Below are 26,779 nucleotides of genomic sequence, written 5' to 3' on the forward strand. Positions count from 1 at the left end.
GGAAACTTTCGGATTTCGAAGATACTCAAAATAATGGATGAAGACGACGTGTAGGGGCTCTATTTTGATAATGTCATTATTGCAGGGTATCTACACACTTAAAAAAAATCATGTAAATTTAGGTGCTCTGAGACTGACATATACGAACGTCATTTTTGACATAAAATTGAGTCGTAATAGACGCAAAGCTCAGCTCAATCAAACGTACTTTTCGTCGAGTACCGAACTTTTCAGTCTCGGAGCACTTAATTTTACATGACATGTTTGTTTACGTCTCATCCTTTATGTCAAATATGGATTCCGTCACGTGGTATTTCTAAGTGTGTAGCACTATTTTGGAAACCCGAAATCGCCATCTTGTTCGCAAATATATGTGTATATTGTATATATGTAGGATATTTGATCGATGGCGTTAGTCATTGATTTCCGGCCTTCCCCATTCCAAAAATATCCATTTTGTAAATTATCATGTATTCCAGTTGGTCAAAATTTTTAAAATACCGTACTTTGTTGAAAACCGCTTTATTTCTTTAAATCCGCTTTAAATCCAGCAACTAGGGTTGCTTCCGCTCACTTCGTTATTATTTTTTCGCGGAATTATGGAATCATTGGATGTTGTAATTTGGTACTTGTAAGTTACAAGAAGAGTTTCACTCATACAACCTGTCAATTTCGCTATCAGAGAGTCGAAAATATCGTTGATTGCGACACTCTGAATGCAAAATTGTCAGATTTTGTGTGTCAAAAATATACTTTTTAACCTCTTCTTGTAACTTAAAAGTATAACATTAAATGTCATTATAGAATCCTATGATATCATAATTCCGAACAGGGATGCTGCAATTCATTTGCAATAAAAAAAAATTACATAGTTGGAGATACTTAAAATCTAATATCAGACTTAACGTGGTAATTTTATACGATAGATGAGGAGATGAAAGCATTGAGTTGATAGAGTACAGTAGTGTGAAAATTATATATAGAGAGTAGAAAGCGAGCAAAAGTCAAATTTTGAGGAAGGCACGGTAAAGGAGATGACCAACCCGATTCGTGCCTTCCTCAAAATTGACCTTTGCTCACTTTCTACTCTCTATATAGAATTTTCACACTGCCGTACTCAAACGGAACTATCAACTCTATATTTTCATCTCCTCATCTATCGCATAAATTGACCACTTTAAGTCTGATATTTGACGTTAAGCTCAACTATTTAAATCGTTAACTTCACGCATGGAGTAATACAAACATGATTAGTTAAAGTATAATTTTTTTTTTTTTCCTTCTCAACATTATGAAATTTACCCATATTCTTGTTTTTGTTCGAACCGTATTTTCCATACAAAACAACTTTTTTTTTGTATGGAAAATACGGTTCGAACGGAAACAAGAATATGGGTGATTATAAGCTTTGTGATGATGTGTTGTTCTTGTAAGTTACAAGAAGAGGTTGTAATTTATGTCTGACTCATAAAACCTGTCAATTTTGCATTTAGAGAGTCACAATCAGAAATTTTATGATCGGTGAGTATTCACTCTTCATGAAGAGTGAATATTGATTGATCATAAAATGTTGACTCTCTGAAAGCAAATTTGGAAGAGTCATGAACCATGTCAAACACATACTTTACAACCTCTTGTAATTTGCATGTGCAAAATATCATCATAACATCTAATGATTTCATAATTTCTCTAAAAAACACATTTTTTATAGCGAACCAATGGCCAAAACCATGATTCCGAAAAAAAATCTTGTAGCGAAGTGAGTGGAAGCAACCCAACCGGCAATCAGTAAAGGCAAAAGCGGGCATACCTGATGAATTTCTTATCAATATAATATACATGATTGGCATCATCATTTTTGTCAAATGATGTTCTTTTCGTCCGATACGCTTAATAATACTTTCTTTTAACTGACTATGTAGAAAAACTAGCCCGAAATATGAAATTTGAAAAGTGGCGCGAGAATTCAAGTAAATTTCTGCGATACATAGCGCACACGTAATTAACGCTAGATTTGGCGTAAATGTACACGTAATTTCGTTTAAATTTAAGCACGATATCGCATAAAGCTCCTAGAACGATTTTCTGACTAAGTTGTTGGTGTTATAAGTTGGTGAAATTCATGGACAGTATTAAGTAGTTTTAGGATGACTTTTTTGTTGTAATTTAAAGAATTTCCAAGAAATTTGTGAAAACGTTTACTTGCAACGATTTTTGAGCGTTTTTTTTTTTTACAAGGAAACATATGAAGAAAAGTGGCTACTATCACGCTTCTCATACAACCGCTAAAGCTAAAGCTCCGAACGAGTTTGATTGGTTGAGTGGTTTACACGTGTTTGCTCATTTTCGTAAGCGTTGCTCATGGTTGCTTCCAATCACTTCGCTATACAAAAATGTTTTTTTTTTTAATTATGACGTTGGGCCTTATAACGGGTGTCACTACACGGTGATAAGGAAGTGATACTCAGAATAAGAGCAGTGATTGCCTTACAAATCAAATGGGAATCACTTCACCGTGACGACAAGTGACAAGTTTTCACCGTGAAGTGACATCCGTAATAAGCCCCGTTTTGAAGTATGTGTTTGACACATAAAATCTGTCAATTTCGCTTTCAGAGAGTCACAATCGTAAGCGCTCACTCTGACGAATTGATAGATTTTATGTGTCAAACACATACTTCACAATCTGTTCTTGTAACTTAGTTATAAGTAGAAAATTGCATTATACCATCTAATGATTTCTCGATGAACATTTCAAATGGTCCTATCTGCTTTGATCGATTCTCTTCATCGACTTTCTCTTTCGTTAATAACTCAGCTGAAAAACCTTTCCCTGTTGTATTTGATGTTTTGGACGCTAGATAAGAACCTCCTTTATCAAACTATGTGGTAGAATTAGCGCGAAATCTGTTTGCATAGCAGTGATTATGAAAAGAGAAAGTCGATGAAGAGAATCGATCAAAGCAGATAGGACCATTTGAAATGTTCATCGAGATTTCATCATTCCGAAAAACATTTTTCATAACAAAGCGAGTAGAAGCAACCTTGGCGTAGCACTACTGTAATTGCTCTTATGGATTATATCAGAGTTGCCAGTTTTCTTGATAGGTTAACAATTTTTTCCGATTTTATTAAGCAATGAGGAATAACATTTCAATAGTATGGATATGGCAAATTCATTCCAATTAACTTCAAAATTCGAATGATGCAAAATGTTTTTAAAAAATATCGGCTAGAATAGATAAAGCATTTAAGGAAAAATAATGAAACTTATGAAACATATGAAAGCATCGCAAAAATGTAAACAATAAAGCATATCACCTATTCTGGTTTTTGCCATAATGATAAGACCACAAAGCCACCTACCATCAACCTTTCTAATTGACTTACAATATCACAAACATCAACCGCCTCTCAACATACACCCAGGTCTGGTGCGCCACTTTGAGACTCTAATAACTAGCTACCCAAGCAACCATAGGTCGTTGATCATGGCAATATGATTCTATTCTATCTGCAATTGTGAATCCATAGTTGCTTGGGTGGTTTTACCTTTGCCTATGTAAAAGAAACAGAACTCGTACACTCTTGTGTAACAGGTAGAAACGGAAATAACAAATAGCTCCTTGATTTGTGAGGAATATATGTGCTTTTGAAATTGAGTATGGTTCATACCTAATCTAATTTTCGTTTTCTATGTTTTGTGTATGTTCATATCCCATTTCACCGCTTTTTCCTACTCGAGCTAACAAACCACACCCGCAGCAGTCTGGTCCTGTTTATCACACAGCACACACCAATCAGACCCAGATCACACATTTATTTAGAGGCTTCGGTAGTCAAGATATAGGCGCTCGAATTCACGTTCTCACCTGGTCCTGGAGCAACATTTTCCGGTTTTCCTATTTTCCCCTGCTACTACCTATGTACGAATATCATCTATCGCTACTTCTATGTGACTAGCATTTGCATTTAGCATGCCTCGCGTCACGTCGCTGTTGGTTGACAGGCTTCGATGAGTGCAAAAAATGAGATTTCCGCTGGGAACAACTAGGAGAAATTAATCTAATTTTGTCCTCGGGTTTCCTATTAGTTATTTATTTTCTCGAATGGTTTCTGCCTTCCAGCGGCAGCAGTCTTGCTATGTGTCATGTGGGGGACATATTTACTACCACACCACCATCATCACTTTCAGTGCTGCTCTGAAGCTGCAGTGGTGCTCCTTGAGTATATTTCCAAGAGAACCATCATCAGTGTCCGGGTTGATTTTTTTTTTTTTTGCAGAAGTATTTCATGATTCCGAGCAGAGATTCGCCTTTCGTCGCTTGTTCACGTACCTACTTTTCTTTTTAGTAGCGTAGCTTCATTTCGAAAGAATTTCTATTGATTGTGATTGGTACATAACTTTCGAGAGAAAGAGTGGCTTGATGGTAACGAATTGAGGTGATGGATTGCCTTCATCATCGTCCTGGCAATCATTAGCCGGCGAAATAAATTTTCATGAGAAGAATTTATTGATTCTATTTTGCGTCGCAAGTTTCAGCTTAGATCATCGTGTTCCATTCCGTCGTTATTCTAACAGGGGTGAGAAGTGGTTCGTGGAGACGCTTGGTACAATGTTCGATTCGCACTGGTATTTAACATCATATCTTTCCGTTGAATAGGAGAGTCCGCCATTTCAAAAATAAATCTCATATTGATTTGTTATTCAAATTTCAGATTAGTTGACTTCGGAAAAATAATTTGACCGGTAATTAGGTGTATCAATATTTCGTAATATTTTCCCTGTTGATGGCAACTGAAACTGGACTTCCTCTAAAGTGCAAAACGTGTGATAAAAGTGCACTTCTCCGTCAAATTGCCTTGATGTGTTTCTGGCTTTATAACGAATAGACGAGTGCATGTCAATCGGTATAATGGATTTTGGCCTAGTGGAATTTGGCCTAATGCCTAATATATCTTTTAAAGATCATTTATGGTGGTAACCAACCGGAAATATGCTGACATCAGAGTTAATCATCACGGCTTTAAACAAACATTTAGTGGATCATCCAAACAGGGTCGGCATTAAAAGTTAACCCGAGTTGGAGCCTACGCCATTAGTATCTTCTGACGATACGCCTCATTTGTTCAATCAATTTGAATGAAGCTAATTACGCCAAGGTTACGTTGAGCTTTTCTAGCTGTTCATGATTAGGTTTTAATTTAAAATAAAGCATTAGGCAATGTTCATTCACGTCTCTTTTTTCTGCATTAAATAACCAGTTTGACATAAAGATCGCAGTAGACTGCGGTTGAAAACAGACGTTTTCCATAAAAGTGCTTTTAATAGTGTGTTGAACGTGAGTTCCAAATTGTGCACAAAGTTTGGAGTTGGAGCTGCGGAGGTCAAGAACAAGGGAACTGCTTTCAGGTTCCACAACGAATTCCCGTTTGCCATGCCGAGCGGAACAAGCTACTGCAAATTGGCTACCTTGGCAGATAGACAAGTTTTCAATTGAGAGCACGCAAGCTACAAACAACCAGTACACTGTGAACCAATTTCTCGCTTCTAAATCGCCACTAAAATCGAATTTCTAGAATGGTCAATCAACGAACGTTGAAACTTTATCAGAAGTGAAGTAGGGGTAGTTCCGAGGGGGACGACTCTATCTACGATGCAGGAAATATTGTGTTTTGGTGTGGCTAGCTGCGCGTACGCTGAGTAGATAGAAAGAAGATTTATCACGATTTTGAAGATTTCCTGCGATGCAAGTAGATGCGAGAAATGAAAGAAGATTTTTCAAAGATTTATTGGCTAGTGTGAGATTTTTTGAGCATCTAGAATTGAGATTTAGATGTGTCGCCCCCCTCGGGTAGTTCAAATAAATTCTAAAAGAGTCTGGACCAGTTCATGTTGATCCCCGTGGACCGTCTACGGCTGGTACTATTACGTCCAGAAGATGGATTATTTGAGGACAGTATATGAAAACACTACGTTTAGTATTATATTTTCAAAACATACAATGATGCATTATGTCATTTCATGGCACATAAAACAAAAAGTGTGTGTATATGACCCAATAATCTAGGTTATTTGTATTTTGTTATACATCTTTATTTTTTATTATATTTTTCATTTTACTACATATTTTATATACATTATATATTACATGATTATATATAAATTCATAATGTAAATTACAATAAATACTGGGACGGGAGGGAGCATCAGGGCATCATTGAAGTTGTAACTGGACAATGGAGTGTAGTGCCAACCGGAGTCTAGGAGGCAATGTGTACTGTCATTTTAGATAGTTACATTCCACTCCAACAGTTGCAATGAATTTGACGCGCTCTTCTTAAACAAACCATCCCGTGGAAAGCTTAACATGTATTGCGAATTTCGTTATTCATTTTGTTGGATCATATTGTTGGAAGGAGATTCTCTTATTCCCACGGGTTTCGCGTAAGTGCCTCTGCTTACGGGCCCGTCCAACCCTTTTTGGCCCTTCATACAGCAGTATGTTGAATTCAGAATGATGACGGAATTTGATCTTGCTGTTGAGTGGAGCCGCATGCAGGGCAAGACCCAAGCTAGGATGGTGGCTACTTACATACATACATACATAGTATATGAAAACACTACGAGCCAGCTTGTTGCAGGTCCATTTGATTCCTTCGGTAAGATCTTTCCTTTTTATCTATTTATATTTTATATTCATCAGTGTTTAAGGTACTTCATTATCAGCATTAGTTTACCAACATCCTAGTGATTTCTCGTGGAAGCGCAGAGGCCTTCTCGGTTCCCTTCACAGTGAGTATCACGTCAACACATTCCTTCCCATTCCCTATTTGACCTGCATACGGACACGGCCGGTGCTGGTATTGCTAAATATTAGATCTCCAGTTTTTACACATTGAGAATGAATGTTAGTCCCAAACACCATCTGTTGGTTCTCTGTGTAATTGCAGCTGATCTGGCAATAACCGAGCAGCAACTGTGGGTGGTCATTCATTCTCATGCTCATTAAATAACAAGTTTGACATAATCATAACCTCAAGTATGTGATCAACAAATGTCAAATATATGTCAAATTCACATATAAAGAACTGGTATATTAAGTGATTTCACATATTTACAAATCTCGTTGATTAAAATAGACCATCATCTAGCACAATTGAGGGGGTTAGATGGAAAGGGGTGTAAGTGACTTTGATTGATTCTCTTCATCGACTTTCTCTTTTGATAGCCACAGCTTTATAAACAGATTTTGCGCTATTTCTGCCACATAGTTTGAAAGAGGAGGTTGTCATCTAGCATCCAGAATGGCACACGAATCAAAGAATGTGTTTGCAGCTGAATTCAAACTGAACATTGCATTAGGTCCTAGGTAACTTCGTCGACTTTCTCTTTGTATCCCCATGGCCATGTAAAGACATTCCCAAGTATTTTCAGCACACAGATCGGTAAAAGAAGCTTTTATCTAGCATCTAATACGTCAAACATAACTAGAAACAGTTAGGTGCTCAAGTTATTAACGAAAGAGAAAGTTGACGAAGATAATCGATCAATGTTACTTAGGACCTAATTTAATGCTCAGCTTGAATTATTAACGAAAGAGAAAGTCGATGAAGAGAATCGATCCTAGTCACTTACACCCCTTTCCTTCAAACCCCCTCAATTGTCCAAAGTAATCAACGCTTGGAAAACATCGTTATCAATTCCTCAGACTCATATTGAAACAAAGGCATAATGAGCCCACGTGCCTTAAATCATCTAATATGTATGATTACCTAATGTAAAATAATCCGCCGAAAACATTTGTTTGCTTCTACCGCAATGCTTCCACGACAGCTTTTTGTTTGCTCATAACATGGAAAATGCAAATTGGATTGCCTGCAGAATGGTGTTCCAGCCGTTCGTCACCGTCGTCGTCGTCGTCGTCATCATTTCGCAACCATCAAGACGGCACACACGACGTAAATTTAAACCTAAAATCCAGATTAATCCACCTTGCAGTAGCACTTGCTTTTCCCGTAGTAAGTTAGATAGAAAAGGAAGGAATAAATTTCACTTTCGGTCATATCTCCGGAACCAATCGTCCGATCAGGATAAAATTCAACAGGGTTTTATAAGCGCCAGATGCGAATAAAGTGGCACCGCACTGAATTCGGTGCAGCTCGCACACACGCTCGAAATCACCTTCTGGAAACATGTTTGTTCGACGTAATTTAGGTGGCGTCGTTGTCGTCGCCGGCCATGTTGTAATGTGCTATCTGCCTTGCTGTGATTTAATATTTCAAGGTGCCATTGGTTTGCCTTTGAATGTTCCTGTTTGATTTATAACGTTCTGCTAAAAGAATAAGGCTTCCCAACAAAACTGGAGACTGGAAAAACTGAGCACAGTTTTCGGCATTTTTTTATAAGTTGCTAGAATATGATCATTTCGAAATTAATTATTTATGAGACGTGTTTTCAGCAAATACATAAGCTTGTAAATAACTACTGCTAACTAATGTTCGCCTGGTAGATGACTGCATTTAGACTGCTCAAATGATGGGATTGAGTTTGGAAAAATCTCGGAGATTTTCATGTTATGCCAAGCGTTGCAACTGAACTAGCTTCGTGTTATGTACCAAGTGCCTCTACTCTACCACCGCTCTCCCGAGAGAAAGAGTCGTTACAAGCCCAACTCAATTAGTGAATCCATCTGCTTTCGTTTTTAGCTTAATTTAACGGAGCGTGATTTTGTGGTGCCGGGAGGGCGCTTTTCGGTGTTGGTCCTTTTCGCGCTACTACTGCGATCACGATGATAGATGATGATGGGTTGTGCACAGTTGTAGTGATTCATTTAAGGATAATCAGATTTAGCGGTTTTGCCATAAGTCCCATGTGCCTGCTGTCACTACTGGAATAAAGGCGATGTCATTACGGGCATTCGTGATAATTTGATTTCCGTATTCCCGTACTGACTGATGCTGTTGATGACCATGAGAGGTGCCGCGGAAAGCAGGTTAATCTTTCATCAGTGAACATTCAGACGTGTAATTATGTTTGGTTGTATACCTTTTTTGTATTTAGGCAGATGCTCTCTGTGCCCGTTGGGAGAGCTATGGTGTGGGAATTTGCGTTCGTGATTTGTTGGATAGTAGAAAAATAGTGTGCAAGCTGTGTCGATGACCTTTAAAAGTTAGGAAAGTTTTTCGTTAACCTTATAGTACTTTTAACATGAAGTTGCGTTCTGTAATTATAATATTGAACCTCCATTGGATCGAAGATAGCATATCAAAAAACAAACCGTTCTCACGATTTCTTATGCAAATGCTAAAGGCAAGTTCAAGTGATTTGATTCAGTTTAAAGAGCCTGAATTGGGTAAAAAGGCGATGTCTCATTAATTTAAAAGATTGTCTGCTTGATCGAGACTTTTGCAGATCGGTCCTTTAGCGACTTGTAAGCGAATTGAACAAGTTGGGCTTTGACCAACTTTCTGGACGATGAAGCCCTGAAGCTTCCAAAAAAGAGGTTTGTGTATTTGCTTATTTTAAATGCGCAGATCTATACTGTGTCCCTTGGATTAGGAAGATTTGCCAGTTTTCCTAATATGGGAGAAAGTTAAATGCATTTTTTTCAGGAAATGCTTCCTAAACATTTGAAAAACGCTTAGTTAGACGAACCTTGTTTCCAAGTGAGTAGCTAATCTGATTTATTACTTTGTCTGTGATTTTATTTTTATTACGAGGAGTGTATCGTCCGGAAAGTGAAATAACTTGAATACCTACTCATGCTCATACTTATTTAAAAAACCTCTTTTAGCACCATCTTTTCACAAGCATTCCTGGGCATAGCCAGAGAAAGATAGGAGAGTGTGATTACCCCTCCCAAATTCAGTACCAATATAAATTTACGAGAAATTCTGATAAGAACTCCGAAGTAATTTTGAGGAAAAAGTGAATCTCTGGACAATTCCAGATAGATTTGTGGGAAGAATTCTTAAGAAATTCCATGGGTTTTGTGAGGAGAACTCCAGGTGAATTCTAAGCTATGGATAGTTATGAGTAGAACTAATACTGTGATGAATTCTATGGAAACTTTGAAGAGAAGTCCACGGGAGTTTCAAAAAGAATTCCCCCCCCCCTGGGTTTCTAAAAAAAATCTCTGAGAATCATTCTGGGGAATTCTGAGGATAATTTTCAATGAAATTACAACGAGGGGAAATGGAATTTTGATCAGAACACGAAGAATTTCTCACGTGAAGGAAATTCTGATTACAATTCCAAGGGTATCTGAACTTCAAGAATGAAGATAGTTCTAAGGCAATCTTAAGGATTTTTTTCTCAGAGTTCTTAAGCTAAATTCCAAATCATTGTTGGAAAAATACTTAGATAATAGTTGTAGTAGTAGTTTTCGACAAACATTCTAAAGGCAAATTCCAAAGAAACTCTGAGGAGAATTCAATGGACATTCTGACAAAAGCTTTAAAGGCATCGTTATAATTCTGCTGTAAATTCTGGTGGAAAGTCCAAGCGCATCTGAATCTGAGGATAATTTCATAAGAATTCTAACGGGAATTACAATTATATGGATAATTTCAAGGAATGACCGAAGAACCTTCAGCGGAATTTTTCAGAGAATTCCAAGATAATTCTGAACAAAGTTCCAAGGCGATTCTGATGAAAATTCATGGTTATCCCGAAGGATTATAAGGGAAATCTGAAGAACATTCCTAGGAATTTTTAAAGATAATTATCCAGGAAATTTTTTAGCAGAATTCTAAGGAAATTCTTTGGAGAATTTCAAATGAACTCAAGGAAATTTCTGACAGTAACTCCCAAGATCTGACATGAAATCCAACGTATTTTTGGAAGAATATTTAGGGAATGCTGAAGAGAATACGTTGACAATACTAGTAGCAGTTGTGAGTAGAATTCCAAGGTATTAATAAAGAGAATTTCGTTGGAGTAATGACGTGTTCGAAAATAGTTCAACTCGTTGATTGAATCTATGCAATTATCCTTTTTTGTTACGTGTTTAAGCGTGAACACATTTCAACCGATAATTTCGACACAGCACCACATCTACTGTAGGCTATCGCACCAATTATGTGTGTATACTGCATTCAACAAAAACAGATAATTTCATCAGCAAATAACCACACCATTTCTCTCCGCAGGCGTTGACGCATGTCTTCTGTCTACCATTGACGTCATTTGCACTTACTTTCCGGACATCCGCCGGTGGTGTAATCTTAGGTCATTGTCATGTTGTAACGCAGCGAACGATTTCCCGTTTCTTCCACTGCCGGTGGCAATTTTGGTATAGATTTGTTTTGCTTCCTGCCATTCTATTTGTACAGGTGAATAGTAACGCATTCAGCAGACAGATGGTAGTCAGGGATGACATTCAATTCAATGTGTAAGTGTTTTCTTGTTGCTGCTATTGTTTGTTATTGGGTATGTGTGGTTTTACTGCTTATCAGAATAAAATAAATAAGAAAATTGAACCTATGAATAACGATTAACCAACAAACTTAACTTTTGGAGGGGGGGCAGTGTCTGGGTGCGTTTTCATCAGAATGAGTAGAACAAAAGAGAACCAAGGAAACGTAACTTAAAATGTTTACAGGTGTTTTCCATAAAATAAAAAGTGTGACTCGAAGACGGGTTTGGCCGTGGAAACGTCACACACACATACACTCACATGAGTCGATAGATGTGAATATAAATTTGGTTAAAGAGAGTAGGTAAATCTGAAAGAGAATCTAGGAACGGACGAACGTGGGAATTCCTAGGAAGCTTGGGAACACATCACAATTGTTGGGACAATTTTCTGAATCATAATGGGTCTTGAGAGGCTGTTTTTCACCCGCTCGGGAACCGGTTAATACACTCAAAGCTAGCTCGTACTGTAATCAATAACATTGTCTTGTCATTTTTTTGGATTCTTCATTCGTTTCATGAGTACTTTTTTTGATTGTTTGATTTTTTTTTCAATTCGATAGATGAGATAGATTTCGTTTGAGTTTTGTTTTTGAAAATGAACTTAATTTACACTATAGATTTACTTAGTTAACTCACAACTACTTTACTGACAAAATTTGTACATCTTTGAATTACTTTTCGTCATAGATAGAAGTAATAAAATAATGGCAAATGATCAGACAATAGAAAACATTCAACACAAAAGGCTGACAAATGAGTGTCACATGCAGTAAACATACACACTAAAAGGGTTCAAATAAAATCAAGAAAAAAATGAATTAACTACAAACCGCATTCCAAAGAAAACAAAAGTACGAAACAGAAGTTAATCTAAAAAAACTCTAATCACATTCAATCACATGGCATCACGAGGTAGGATTAATCAAAACTCCATAAAGTCACTTAATACCGGTTAAAGCATGCAATATTTCAGCTTATTTCTGTTTGATTGTTTTTTTAGTCCATTGCACTATTCGAGCTGATGAAGCTGTGTTCTCAATTAGATCAAACGGTAAAACAAGATACGAAAGTTTTATCGTTTAGCCTAATTTTTGTTCGAATTTTGTTTTGAAATAATCTATTTACATGGAACGTATTGGCAGAGTGGGGGAAGGGGCGAAAAATTGAACCAAACTAAATTACAAACGGTATACATGTTTTGGAGATGGATTGAATGGGGTATACAGGACCTGGATTTAATCACTGTACAGAGGATAATGCATTGGTTTTTATGGGGTTCAGTTTTTTTTTTTCCTAAATGTAATCAATAAGGTTTAAATTAGGCCGGTTAACGAGTTGACAAAAAGGGATACCATCAAGAATCAAGTGGACTTACTTGATTGTTTTTTGAAAATTCTTGCAGAAATCGCTCAATTACTAATAATAACTTTCATCCATAGTTCTAGTGATGAAATCACATTGAAATATTGAAAAACTCGAATCGAATTAAAATAGATTACAATGGAAATAAATCAACTTAAATTCTGAAAACCGTTTTTTTTTTCCTTATAAAATTTATAAATTATGAGAGTCCTATATGGAAACCAAATAAAACCACATTTGGCTCATATGCTCTTTTCACATGTAGTTCTAGAATTTATACTTTTTTCTACTGTTTTGATCATGGTTTTCAGAACAAATTCGACTAATTATCTTAACCTTCCCAAAAAAAGAGCTCAGATGATTTATCTCATCCTGTGCTTCAATTTTTTTTAATAGAAATAGGTTTGTTAAATTTAGTTTTTAAATATTTAAAGGTCGTATACAAGTGATAAAAAATAATAATATTGAGTAAAGTTCATAATTTTGCAAAATATGCATTAAATGAGTAAAATAACAACCAGTTATGGCATAATCATTAGCAAATTGATATTTTTCCGCTCTCATACGCGCTCAATATCACTCGAGATATTGAAGCAAAATATCTTGTTTGATATTGATTTTACAAGCTCCTTTGATATTGCGAGACTATTCACAACGTCTAAAAGTTGAAGCTGAGAGTTGAATAGACGCAAACATGATTCCGTTGCATCTCGTTTCCTTAGAAAGAGAAGGTATAATAATGCTATCTCTTTTTTTTTTCTCTTCACCGATGGCAGACACGAAGAGACTGCTGCCAGCCGATGTGGAAGCTTCATCTCACCACAGTTTGGTGAGATTTAATTTTTTGATAGGTTTCCCTACACTGATGAAAGCATAATAGTTGAGAGGAGCTTCCAAAAGTTTGCAAAATTGTTGCTCAACGAACTGCCCATCCAACGGTCAGTCTTTTAGTATTATACTTACTGAGTTGTTTTCAAATTCGTGATGAAATGACTGGTATATTTCAAACGTGCCGGTCCACATTTTTCTGAAGAATATTGTTAAGCGTGTTGATAGAATAAATAGAGTAGAGCGCTAGTTCTTCGCAATAGCCTAATTCCGTTCTATCGAGTAGCAAACATCAATAATTTCAATGATTTCACCGTGCTCAAACGGTTCCAAATTGGGACCTGATATGCCTCCCAAAATTCGAACTCATTTGATAAGAAACTGACTTGGCACAAACCATTTGAAGTTTATTTGGAAATTACTATGGGGAAATCAGTTTTTTGTTCATATTGTAGCGCGCAAAATGTTGCTAAAGTCAAATAAAAATGAAGTGTTCCAATAATTTTGTTTTAATATTTAGACAGTTGGTGCCTCCTGTGGATTTTTTTTTGTGATTAAGAAATTCCTTCTTATGGTACTGGTCAACATTAGGGTGGCGCTCAAGTTAGTTGATATATAGGGGCAATGGCTGGTTGTAGTAGAACATAACCTTTTACGTTGTTTTTCCTTATTACTACTACTTTCACCAATTCAGTTTCACTAATTCACTTTCACAAGTCAATTATTTCATTATTTACTTACACTGTCACTTTAAACTATAACAGATTCGTATTTCTTTACTATAACAGATACGTATTTACTACTTACAAACTTCTTCAAGTCTATGACTAGACACTGAAAATGTTTGCAAGTAGAAAACGAAATATGTTTCTGTTATAGTTTAAAGTGATAGTGAAAGTAAATAGTGAAAGTAAAAGTGAAAGTGAATTGGTGAAAGTGAATTAGTGAAAGTGAAATTGAAATAGTATTAGAATTAAAAGGAAAATTAACGTAAACGGTAAACATATCTCTATTTTTTTATATTATATAGACCAGTGCTGTAAATTTTCATATCATTCGATTGAAGATAAACCAATACAACCATTCAATTAATTCTGTGTAAAACAATTCTCACATGACCATAATTTGAAGAGCCACTTTCTCATTCGAAGCTCACTGTCAATTGAGTCACTCACTATCATTCGATATACGACAGTGGAGTATGGAAGAAACCCAGCAGAATGGTCAATTTAGGGTTTATCTCGGATCAATGTCGGGTCAACATCGGGTTGGGGTTTGGTAGAAGTCAGGTTGGTTTTGGATTGGCTTAGCTTTTTCGCCTGAATGTCGACCATAGCTCCGTTTATGTGTAGGTTACACTCAATTGAATGATGTATAGCATTTCTCAAATGAGAATGATCCATGCGTCAAATGACTAAGCAACTGATATCACCCATTCGAAGGAGGCCCCCTTTGATAGCGAATAGCTACTTTTCTCATTTTCATCAAAAATGTTCAAATGATTTTGAGAATTTACAGCACTGATATAGACAAATACATTCACTTTCAAATGCCGTTCAAAGATATTTTCTATGGAGACGAACCACCCCAGGGCTGAAAGTCCTTAATAAAGATATGTTTGCAACAACAAGAGATATTAACATTTAAAAAGAACATATTTTTAAAATAAAAATATCAATAACTCATGATCGGAAAAAAATATCGACAAGTTCTGTGCGGCAAAATCTGCGTCTGCAAAACTTCTAAAAGATATCTCAAGACAACTGAGAAATTTGAAATATAAAAATAGAGCAAAAATCTGTGTTTACTTACTTAGTTACTTGAAATTACCTGAGTTATAACTTTTCCGAAGAATATATTTTTTTATTCATGCACTTAAAAGGTTTTTTTTTATTTCAATGATAAAAGGACCACCCTAGTATTACTTGACACCAAAATTAGTGCCTAACTATAAGGAACAACTTTTTATTAGAAATTTTTTTGTGACGGAAATGTTTTTTTTTTTCAATTGTTTTGGCATCCATTCATTGCGGAATTCTGCCTGAAAATAGGACACCAATTTAACTTACTCGTATTAATACCAGTGCTGAGATTTTTCATAGTCATTGACGGAATTTCGCGTGATATTGACAAAATTGTTATTCACATAGTCACTGATAGACTTGATCTTCAAAAAAACCTTTGTCAAAATCTCATTTATTTTTTCGTCAATGACAAAGATTCACCTGGTAACAAAGTAGAATTTTGAATATCGCCGTGTTTTGTCGAGTTTTAGCAGCACTGATTAAGACTTCCAAAACATTGAAATTGTTAAAAATATGCTGGAACAATGTCTTCAAAAAATACTAAAAAATGAACTGTGTAAATTCCTATAAGAGGAACTAATTTAAGACGATACCAGTAGCTTAATGAATACCTATTTGTTTGTTTGGATATTGTTAACTTATTTAAAAGGACATGACCTTAAAAATTGAAGATCTTTTGTGTATAACTTATTTTCGATACAGTCCGTCTGTGCATTTTGCCCCTCAGTATTTATAAAACAGGTTCTTGTTTCGAGGACATGCGTAAAGATCCAGTTGGGTTGTATAATATTCAAGCAATAGAAGAAGTGGTGTTGGCTCAAATGCGAGGACCTCCCAACCAATTATATCCCAAAGGCTCCTCGTTAGGAGAACTGACATTTAACAGGAGGAAAGTTAGTTAACTTTATAGAACAAATTTACCAACTAGGAATGAGCGTGTGAAATTGATGGTAAATGGTAGAACAATGTGTGTGACAGTAGAGAACAAAGATGATGGAAAAAGAGTTCATGCGTCAATCAATTTGTCATGGTTGCGAAACAAGATATCAGAGATCGAAATTCTAAGAGTTGTTCCGAAACGGGACACTAATGTGGCTACGATTACGAAAGTGGTGACATTTTGAAACTTCTAGCGCTGGTGGAATGGAAGTGGTTTAGCAGCAGCAGCAGCAGAAGCGGCAGCAGCAACAGTGCCAGCAGCGTTATGATAAAAGTGATAAATAGGGCCTTTTGGAACGTTGTTGGTGTGAATGCTAGCATTTTTCAACCGTTGCGTAATGTTTGAATTTTATGTTTAAGTGGGTTAGATTTACCTTTTCTCTATTTACTAGTGAATCAAACTTGACCTAACCAGTTGGTGGTGCACAGACTAGAAAAAGATCTATGAGTTGGGCGTTGAACGACGGTGTTGATGTGGGACGTCGACTACGGAAGAAGGGAGTTTTTTTTGTTGGTTTCGTTACAAACACCTTGGTTTCATTGTTGTTTTTGACAAATGTTTCTTGTATTTGCTCTCTTTGCCAGTTTAAATAACGTTCAAGTCCTTTCCAATATATCAAAATATGTTTTCACGGGTATTAGTTTTATTTAACAATTATAAAATTTCCAAAAATGTTTGTATATCTTTTTTCCTCATTATTTACTGCTTTACTTTACACTATGTTACAATCGTCGTTTTGTTTAAAGTTTTCTTTGGTTTGCGTATTACGTTTTCCGCTTGCTTGCTCACGTTCTTAAAAAAGGGAGTTTCCTGAAGTACGTAGAAAACACGCTATGGCTGGTATTGTTTACGAAATAGATTACTTGCTTTTTGCGACTAAATTTTGATCAGTAGTTTCCACTGTTTGGACCTCGATTGTTGATCGAGGCTGGTAATTTTTCGCTTGGAAAAATATGCTTTTGGTACAATTTTGCTTTCCAGCAGGGGTCTGTTGTTTAACAAGTGTTTATCACTATACTGCCCATAAAAGCATATCAGTTCCATATGGATTTTTATCAGACATGAATTATCCATTAATTGATTGTAAATTACCTGTATTTTACACAGTGCACTACAAGTCACATGTTTTTCTTTTCTGAAAATATAGTGAAAAATAGCAAAACTTGGTTGTCCCATCCATAAAGGGCCTCACATATTAGATCCAGATCTGACACGTTGCGGCAAAGTAATAGCTAAATCTATTGTCTAACTGTCAAATCTATTGCCAAACTGTCAAGTAAGCGTACATATCGGATTGAAAAATAGTTAGAACCAGGGTTAGAACCAAATCGACTTCGATTAGACATCTTGATGTCATTTATGACAACTGTCATACTTGCCATTGCCGTTCCACTTTCGCCTACATTGCGTTTGAGCCATTAAGAGTCTACTGATAAATACATTTTCAACAGTGTTTTTCTCGGCTTTCTGTTTTTCCAGATGGGACTGATATGCTTTTATGGGCAGTATATAAATATGAATTAACAGCTGGATTTATTTTACTTCTTTGATTGCTAGTAAAACGTATGCTCTTTGTTTATCTAAATATTTTTTTTTCTGTTGGTTGTTGGACAATAGTTTTACTTTGGTCTCTGATTTGAAATCTTGTTTGGTGTACCATTTCGTACATATTGTTGGGTAGATTCACTATGGGGCTGACATTTGTTGCAATTGGAATTTCAATTGTTACCCTCTTTAAAATAGTACGTCATGTTTTAGCTTAACTGCTCCGAAAAGTGTGTATCGTCCTTTACATTTTATCGATGACGTAAAAATGCTCAACAAATTGTATTGAAATGGCGGTGAAGATTAGAATAATGTTGTCCCCCAGTGCTCATCTTCTTTGCTGGAATTGAGCCTATTTATCTGTATAAAGGTTAAAACTTTATCTGGTACCTGCCACGCAGTACATTATATTGCCTCGATGTTAATCAAAACGGTTTCACTTAAATATGTGTTGTACCGGACGCAATCTAGACTTATAGAAAATTATCTTTGAGATCACAATACATACTGAAAACTAATTAAACCAAACAGTTAATTTTTGAAAATATTTCTTTAGGTAACAAACTAATTACATTTCCCTACGGTATCATAATAATCAAGGAGGTCCCAACTGTTTTCGTATATATCAGGATATATGGTATCGTTGCCAGGGACACACAATGTCACATAACTTTTCATCAATAAGCGTCGCACGTGGTAGCATACTATTTCTGTCGAAGTGCAGTGCAGGAATCTGTCATCGTCGTGGAAATTTTTCGTGCAATACTGACAGAACGATTTTGAGAGATTTTGCGAAGGTACGAGAGGAATAACAGTACAAGTTGTCTCTCTCATGCCAACGCACATTTTGCTCCGCTCCATTAATGCACGCTCAGATCTAAATACACGATGAAGACTCGGTTTTGAATTAAAGAAGTGTACTTTCATGCACTATTATCCGTGTAGCCTAGATGACTACTAAGCTGGTTCCATAGATTTATTTCTCATAATTCGTTCCGTTCCATAAGAAAGTATGCTACAGACCTGTGCGCCGCCGGCACTTTTGGTCATTTTTGATACGCCGCCGGTATAAATTTGCTACGCCGACAATTTTAAATTTTGGAAGACGTGTTTTTCGCCAACCATTGCACAAAATTATACCAAAAAAAAACCAAGTTATTGGTCCAAAATCTGTTATCTGGTTCTGGAGATACGACCAGTGCATGTTTATGTGAATACTTATCCAGAAACTAGAAGCGACATGAATCACATGAGAATTCGAGCACAAGATTAATGAAATTTATAATGAGGACCAGGAATACATTGTTCAAATCCCAACATGCGAAACTTAGTCACATAATAGATCAAAACCAATATCTTTCATTGGTGATACATAGTGCCCAGGTCCATAATGGCCATAATTGTAAATATTCCGGGAATCCCATGAGAAATGTCCTCATTTTCGTTTCGTGATAGTGACGAAAGCCAGTTTCTAAATTTTCTTTGTTGTTTTAATTTTTCACTGTTTTGCGTTCGTGTTTTGTGAAGCAGACATGAAATTTTCAGGTCTCAGCCTCAAACTTAAATACCAAGCATACGAACGCATACAAATTTTCAACGCATAAAACTACACTCACATAATCTGTTGTGTTTCCCAAAACATGGAATGTCAAAATATTTGAAATTTTGAATGAAGATTATGTGTTTTTTTTTCGGTGACAATCAATATTTAACACTCGTTCAATATATGTCATATTTCAACCGGAACAATGTATAAAATCCTAAGTGGTCTTCATCGATTATCTTCATTGACTTTATCTTTTATCAATGAGATGTTAGATAATAGCTTCTTTCATCGAGCTGTGTGTTCAAAATAGCTGAAATAAAGACTGTACTCAGACACATTGATTAGTTTGCTATTTTTTAGCGCGTGGTTAAAAATTTATGAAATTTTGTCTGAAACCAGCTAAGAGTGCAATGTTTACGCTGGCAGAATGTCATCACAATCTGTCCAGTGGTTATCGAGATGGCATCGGAGCTAGAGCTGACTGCGGTCCACATATGGATCGGGAAACACCTGGGAACCCAACAAACAATTTGAGTTGATCAACTGCTGAACAAGGTATTTTTTAGCTGAAGAAGCTTGTTTTTGCCTGATTAAGCTCTTATTCAACATTCAATGTTTGTTGGGAATCCATCATTCGACGATTTCCCGGGTGGTGCTGTCATTCAAGGAGACCCGGACGACCCAGCGGTGGGCAGGTTGCGATAGAATACCGAAGACAGCTGACCCGGTGAAGGCCACGAAGGTGTTGAGTCTGTTCAAGCGTCGGCCGAATCTTTCGATCCGTGATGCGACAAAGAAGGCGGATGTTTCCATCTGGTTTGTCAAAAAAACGATGAAACGTGCCGGCATCCACGTCTACAAGGTCCCGAAGGAACCGAACTGGAACGACAAACAAAACACGGTGGCTAAAACCCGCACCAAGAAGCTTTACCGGGAGTGGCTGACGAAACCGAGATGCGTTGTTATGGACGATGAGACATACATCAAGGCGGACAAATTCGCCAAAAAGTTCTTGGTTTGGCAGGCCATCTGTGGGTGCGGCAAGATGAGCCAGCCGGACATCACAACGGGTACCATCAACGGGCAAATCTACCGGGACGAGTGCCTCCAGAAGCGCCTCCTACCCTTCCTGCGGTCTCACGGAGGCGAGACGCTGTTTTGACTGGATTTGCGTGGCCGATGTTAGACTGTTACAGAGACAACTAGGTTTTGTACCAAAAGACGTCAACCCACCGAACTTGCCGGAGTTTTGGGTCATCTTGAAGGCCAGACTTCGTAAAACACCTATGGTGTTGGAGAACGACCTGGTTTTGAAGAAACAGTGCTTAACAGTATCAAAAGAAGTCGGCCCCACCATTGCCCAAAACGTTGTGAGTGGTGTCAAGGGCAAGGGCATCCGGTTATGGAGCGGAGAATCAGCAATAAAATCCGGTGTGCTTTGAGATTTAGGCGTAATTGTATTTGTAAACAAACACGTCAATCGCCGATTTATCGCGAATAAAACCTCAATTTTGAAAACTAATAACACTATGAGGTAGAGGTATGATTCCTCTATCATTTGGTATAGTTCGTTTTATAAGATTGAGCTTTTATTCTCGAGAAATCGGTGATTGACCAGTTTGTTTACAAATACAATTACGCCCAAATATCAAATCACTCCGGAAATAGAAACCGAACCATAATGTTGTAGTTTATTCCCTGAAAGTTTGAAGAAAATTCGACTTGTGACAATTAATTTTTGAGGACCATTTTTGTAAGTCTCACTTTTTTCGAGTACGGTATTTATAGCTATATATGCAACAAGTTGCCAAAAGAAGATTTTTTTTTCAAAGTAGACCATCATGTTATTCAAAGCAGTGTCGAAATGCTAAGATAAGATCGAAATCCATTGTTGGCTTGTTTATAATCCTCCCCGCTTTTATTCACACAGTGTCTTAGACAACTGGTATGAAAAATCATCAAAACTTTTTGCGATGACTTATGAATGAAACGAAAGAAATTAATTTTAGCTTGAAAATTCACCCTACTTCAATAGCAAGGAAGCGTGAAAAGACAAACGAGTTGGTTGTAGAAATGTCACACCGGGAACAAGATGACTTGAAGTAGCAACTTGGGAGGTGAAATATGCGTTCTGCTTGTTAAAAACAGACATGTGGCATTAAAAAAAATAAAAAAAATAAAAAAAATACATTCCACTGCGTCCTAGCAAGAAGTACGGTCGACTTAGTTCGCGCTCCGCTATTTTGGAAGTTTTCTCGCTATTCGCTTGATTTAAATTGTCAGTTTTTTCTCGCTTAGAGTTCCCAGCTAAATAATTAACTAAAAGTGAGTTTTTTCTGAGAAGAAAGTGTGTTTTCGGCATCATCGGAAGGAAAATTGTTTTTACGATTGCCAATTCGCCAACCATTTTGCGCACCATCGGTGCGTGGTAACGCATACCTGCACACGGATCATCGTCATCGAGTGTCAGCATCTGCCTCCGCATTGACACCGCTCATCTATCATCGTGTGTGCAGCTGAGTGCCGACCCTCACATAAGCACACACCAACGAAGACCACCCGCACACGCTGATCGAAGATCATCCACGCTGCGCGTCGCTCCGCTGCTGCCGTTTATACGCTCGGTGGTAGTAGTATAGGATTATCAGATAAGTTTTTGTTCTTGTTTCTCTTTTTCGCCCACAGTTAAATTTTAAGTTTGTGTTCTGTGTTTGTAGTTTTTTTTTTGTGTATTGTGTCCGAGTGATTATCGTTTCAGTGGTAGAGCGTTTTTCGCTCCCACTAGTACGGCAAAATGGACATTTTGTCGCAAGACGAAATGGACGTTTTGTCGGAAGATGACACCACTTTGCCACGCGATGGCAAGAAGGGTCGAAAACGTACTTCATCTCTCCCTGGTTCATCGTCTCAGTCTGGCAAAGGACAGGCTCAGATAAACCCCCGATCGCGAGCCTATCCAGATGACTCGACTGGCCCATGGGTTGTCTACTTTCAGCCCAGAAACAAACCTTTGAATGTAATGCAAATTACTAATGATCTGACGAAGCGATACTCGGCCGTGACTGAAATCACGAAGGTTAGGCACAATAAACTTCGTGTCTCCGTCTCTAACCTGAAGCAGGCTAACGAGATTGCTGCCTCCCAGCTCTTCACGCTCGAGTACAGAGTTTACATCCCAGCTCGTGATGTGGAGATCGAAGGTGTGGTCACCGAAGCGAGTCTGACCCCCGAGATCTTGGAGAAGCAGGCGGTTGGCCGTTTCAAGAACCGTTTGCTTCCTCCGGTGAAGATACTGGATGTCCAAAAACTGGGCTCAGTATCTGTCAGCGAGGGTAAAAAGAGTTTTACCCCCACAGACTCGTTCCGTGTGACCTTTTCTGGTTCAGCCCTTCCTCACTACATCGAGCTGGGAAAACTTCGACTACCTGTGCGTTTGTTCGTTCCCCGGGTCATGAACTGCCAAAACTGTAAGCAGTTGGGACATACGGCCTCCCACTGTGGCAGCAAGGCACGCTGTCCCAAATGCGGAGAGAAGCATGGGGATGACACCTGTGCAGCTACCGCACCAAAATGCGTGTACTGTAAGGGAACTCCTCATGGTATCTCGTCATGCCCGGTGTACAAACAACGCGGGGAGAAATTACAACGCTCACTTAAGGAACGTTCCCGGCAGTCTTTTGCAGAAATGCTGAAGACGGCCACGCCATCGACCAACGACAAAAATCCCTTTTCTCTTTTGTCAGATGACGAGACTGACTCTGACTTGGCTGAGGAGGGAACTTCTTTCTGTTTTTCAGCACGGAAACGAAAACGCATCCGTTCGCGGAAAGTTGAGAATGAAGAACCCCAAATCAGCTTGCCCAAATCAAGGAGTGGTGGAAAAAAGGAAGTTTCTACTCCTCCTGGATTCAGAAGAACTGACTATACCCAGGATTTTCCACCCTTCCCGGGGACATCCAAAACCCCTGATGTCCCATTTTTAAGAACAGAAGCCCCTTCTTCATCTGGGTTGTTCTCATTTGATAAAATTGTGGACGATATTCTCAAGTACCTGAATATTTCTGATCCTCTCAAAAGCATTGTTCTGGCAATGCTTCCTACTGTGAAGACCCTCTTGAAGCAATTGACATTGAAGTGGCCCCTCATTGCAGCAATCATTTCCTTCGATGGATAATTTTCCAAACGAGGTCGGGGATTTGATCACTATTCTACAGTGGAATTGTCGAAGTCTTATTCCTAAATTAGACTCTTTTAAGTTTTTAGTTCACAATAATCATTGTGATGCATTTGCTCTTTGTGAAACTTGGCTCTCTTCAGATATAGATCTTCCTTTTTATGATTTTAACATTATTCGACTGGATCGTGAGGATTCGCGTGGAGGAGGGGTACTTTTGGGGATCAAAAAGTGCCATTCTTTCTATAGAGTGAATCTTCCACAATTTACAGGTATTGAAGTTGTCGCATGTCAGGCTATTTTTAAAGGTAAGAGCCTTTGTATTGCTTCTGTTTATATTCCTCCTAGAGCCGTTGTTAATCGAAAACAACTTTCAGATATATGTTCGGTACTTCCTGCTCCACGGTTGATCATGGGAGATTTCAATTCCCACGGTACAGGCTGGGGGGAACTGTATGATGACAACCGTTCTACTTTTATATATGACCTCTGTGATAACTTCAATATGACAATACTTAACAATGGAGAAGTAACACGTTTGGCTGGTCCATCTTCGAATGGAAGTAAATTAGACCTCACACTTTGCTCTAACTCATTATCGTTGGATTGCACGTGGAATGTGATCCAAGATCCCCACGGTAGTGATCACTTGCCGATCAAAATTTCGATAGCCAGTGGGTTCAATCCGTCGGAACCCGTTAACGTCGCGTACGACCTCACCCGTAATATCGATTGGACAACGTTCAAGACCGCGATAGAGGAAGCCGTGTCGTCGGTAGAAGGGCTTCCACCGATGGAGGAATATAACTTCCTCTCCAATCTGATCTTGGACAGCGCGCTTCGAGCTCAAACTCGGCCGGTTCCTGGAACGTCTTTCCGTAGGAAACCTCCTTCCCCTTGGTGGGACCACCAATGCACTGAGGTTTATCGTAAAAAGTCCGACGCGTTTAAGCTTTTCCGGAAACGTGGAACACCCGGGTATTTCGAAGCGTACTCGGCTCTTGAACGCGAACTCAAGAGCCTCATCAAAGCCAAGAAACGCGGATACTGGCGGCAATTCGTGGACGGATTATCGCGCGAAACGTCGATGAATACGCTTTGGAACGCGGCGCGAAGGATGCGTAACCGGTCTTCGAACAACGAGAGCGAGGAGTACTCAGATCGTTGGATTCTCAAGTTCGCGCGAAAAGTATGTCCTGATTCCGTGCCGGCACAGATGATTCCTCGCGAAACGACGAATTCTGTAGACGAGATCAGCCAGCCTTTTTCAATGCTGGAACTCTCACTCGCGCTCCTTTCGTGCGGCAATTCGGCTCCGGGGGCTGATAGAATCAAGTTCAACTTGTTGAAGAACCTCCCAGACGTCGCTAAGAGGCGCATGTTGAACTTGTTTTGTCAGTTCCTGGAGCTCAATATTGTTCCGGATGATTGGAGGCAAGTGAGAGTTATAGCCATTAAAAAGCCTGGAAAACCCGCTTCAGATCATAACTCGTATCGTCCCATCGCGATGTTATCGTGCATTCGAAAATTGTTGGAGAAAATGATCCTTTTTCGCTTGGACAAATGGGTTGAGACGAACCACCTACTCTCAGATACTCAATTTGGATTCCGTAGGGGCAAGGGAACGAACGACTGTCTCGCGTTGCTTTCCACAGAAATTCAGTTGGCTTTTGCTAAAAAAGAGCAAATGGCTTCTGTATTCTTGGATATCAAGGGGGCTTTTGATTCAGTATCCGTTGAAGTCCTTTCAGACAAACTCCACGCTTGTGGCCTTTCTCCATTAATAAATAACTTTTTGTACAATTTGCTGTCAGAGAAACATATGAGCTTTTCTCATGGAAACTCTACAGCTTCTCGATTTAGTTACATGGGTCTCCCCCAGGGCTCATGTTTAAGCCCCCTTTTGTATAATTTCTACGTCAGAGAAATTGACAATTGTCTAAGTGACAACTGCACGTTGAGACAACTTGCAGATGACGGCGTAGTGTCTATGACAGGGCCCAAAGGGGTCGACCTGCAAGGACCCTTACAGGATACCTTAGACAATTTGTCTACTTGGGCTATTCAGCTAGGTATCGAATTCTCCACGGAGAAAACTGAGTTGGTCGTTTTTTCTAGGAAGCATAGCCCAGCACAACCAAAGCTTCAACTTTTGGGTAAACCGATCACTCATTCTATGTCCTTCAAATATCTTGGGGTCTGGTTCGATTCAAAATGCACCTGGAGATCCCACATAGAGTATCTGAGACGAAAATGCCAACAAAGGATCAATTTTCTCCGAACAATTACCGGAACGTGGTGGGGAGCCCATCCGCAAGATCTTCTAACGTTGTACCGGACAACGATTTTATCGGTTTTAGAATACGGTAGTTTTTGTTTCCAGTCGGCGGCTAAAACTCACATCATCAAACTGGAACGTATCCAGTATCGTTGTCTTCGTATCGCGTTAGGATGCATGCACTCGACTCATACGATGAGTCTCGAAGTGTTGGCGGGCATGTTGCCACTATCGGATCGGTTCTCGGAATTGTCCCTCAGGCTCCTCACCCGTTGCGAAGTTATGAACCCACTGGTAATCGAAAACTTTGAAAAGCTTCTTGAGCTGAACCCTCAAACTCGTTTTATGTCATTGTACTACGTGTACATAACACAGGATGTCAGCCCTTCACAGCATAATCCTCATCGTGTATGCTTCTCCGACTTCGGCAATTCAGTTAGTTTTGATTTATCTATGACGCGGGAGATTCATGGGATCCCAGAACATCATCGTTCCATGATTGTTCCGTCAATTTACGCTGCAAAGTTTGGCCAAGTTGATTCCGCAAGATCGTTCTTCACAGATGGATCACTAATAGAGTCGTCCGCTGGTTTTGGTATTTTTAACGAATTTCATAGCGCCTCTCGAATGCTTCAAGCTCCTTGTTCCGTATATGTTGCTGAGCTGGCGGCAATACATTATACGCTAGAAACGATCGCCTCACTTGCACCAGATCATTATTTTATTTTTACGGATAGTCTCAGCTCTGTCGAGGCTATTCGCTCTATGAGGCCGGTAAAGCACTCCTCGTATTTTCTCATGAAAATACGAGAGCTTTTAAGTGCTTTATCTTTAAGATCTTTTGTCATCACCTTTGCATGGGTCCCATCTCATTGCTCG

General features: G+C 38.4%; 1 protein-coding gene across 1 annotated transcript in view; it reads left to right on the plus strand.

The window, feature by feature from the left end:
* The window catches only part of conv (convoluted), a 378,533-nt gene that overhangs the window by 286,866 nt on the left and 64,888 nt on the right, over positions 1-26,779 (plus strand). The gene's annotated exons all lie outside the window — the stretch shown is intronic.

Source organism: Ochlerotatus camptorhynchus, unplaced genomic scaffold (genome assembly GCF_037179485.1).
Source record: "Ochlerotatus camptorhynchus isolate MF236.1 unplaced genomic scaffold, CSIRO-AGI_Acam_v1.1 ptg000215l, whole genome shotgun sequence".
Classification (NCBI taxonomy): Eukaryota; Metazoa; Arthropoda; class Insecta; order Diptera; family Culicidae; genus Ochlerotatus; species Ochlerotatus camptorhynchus.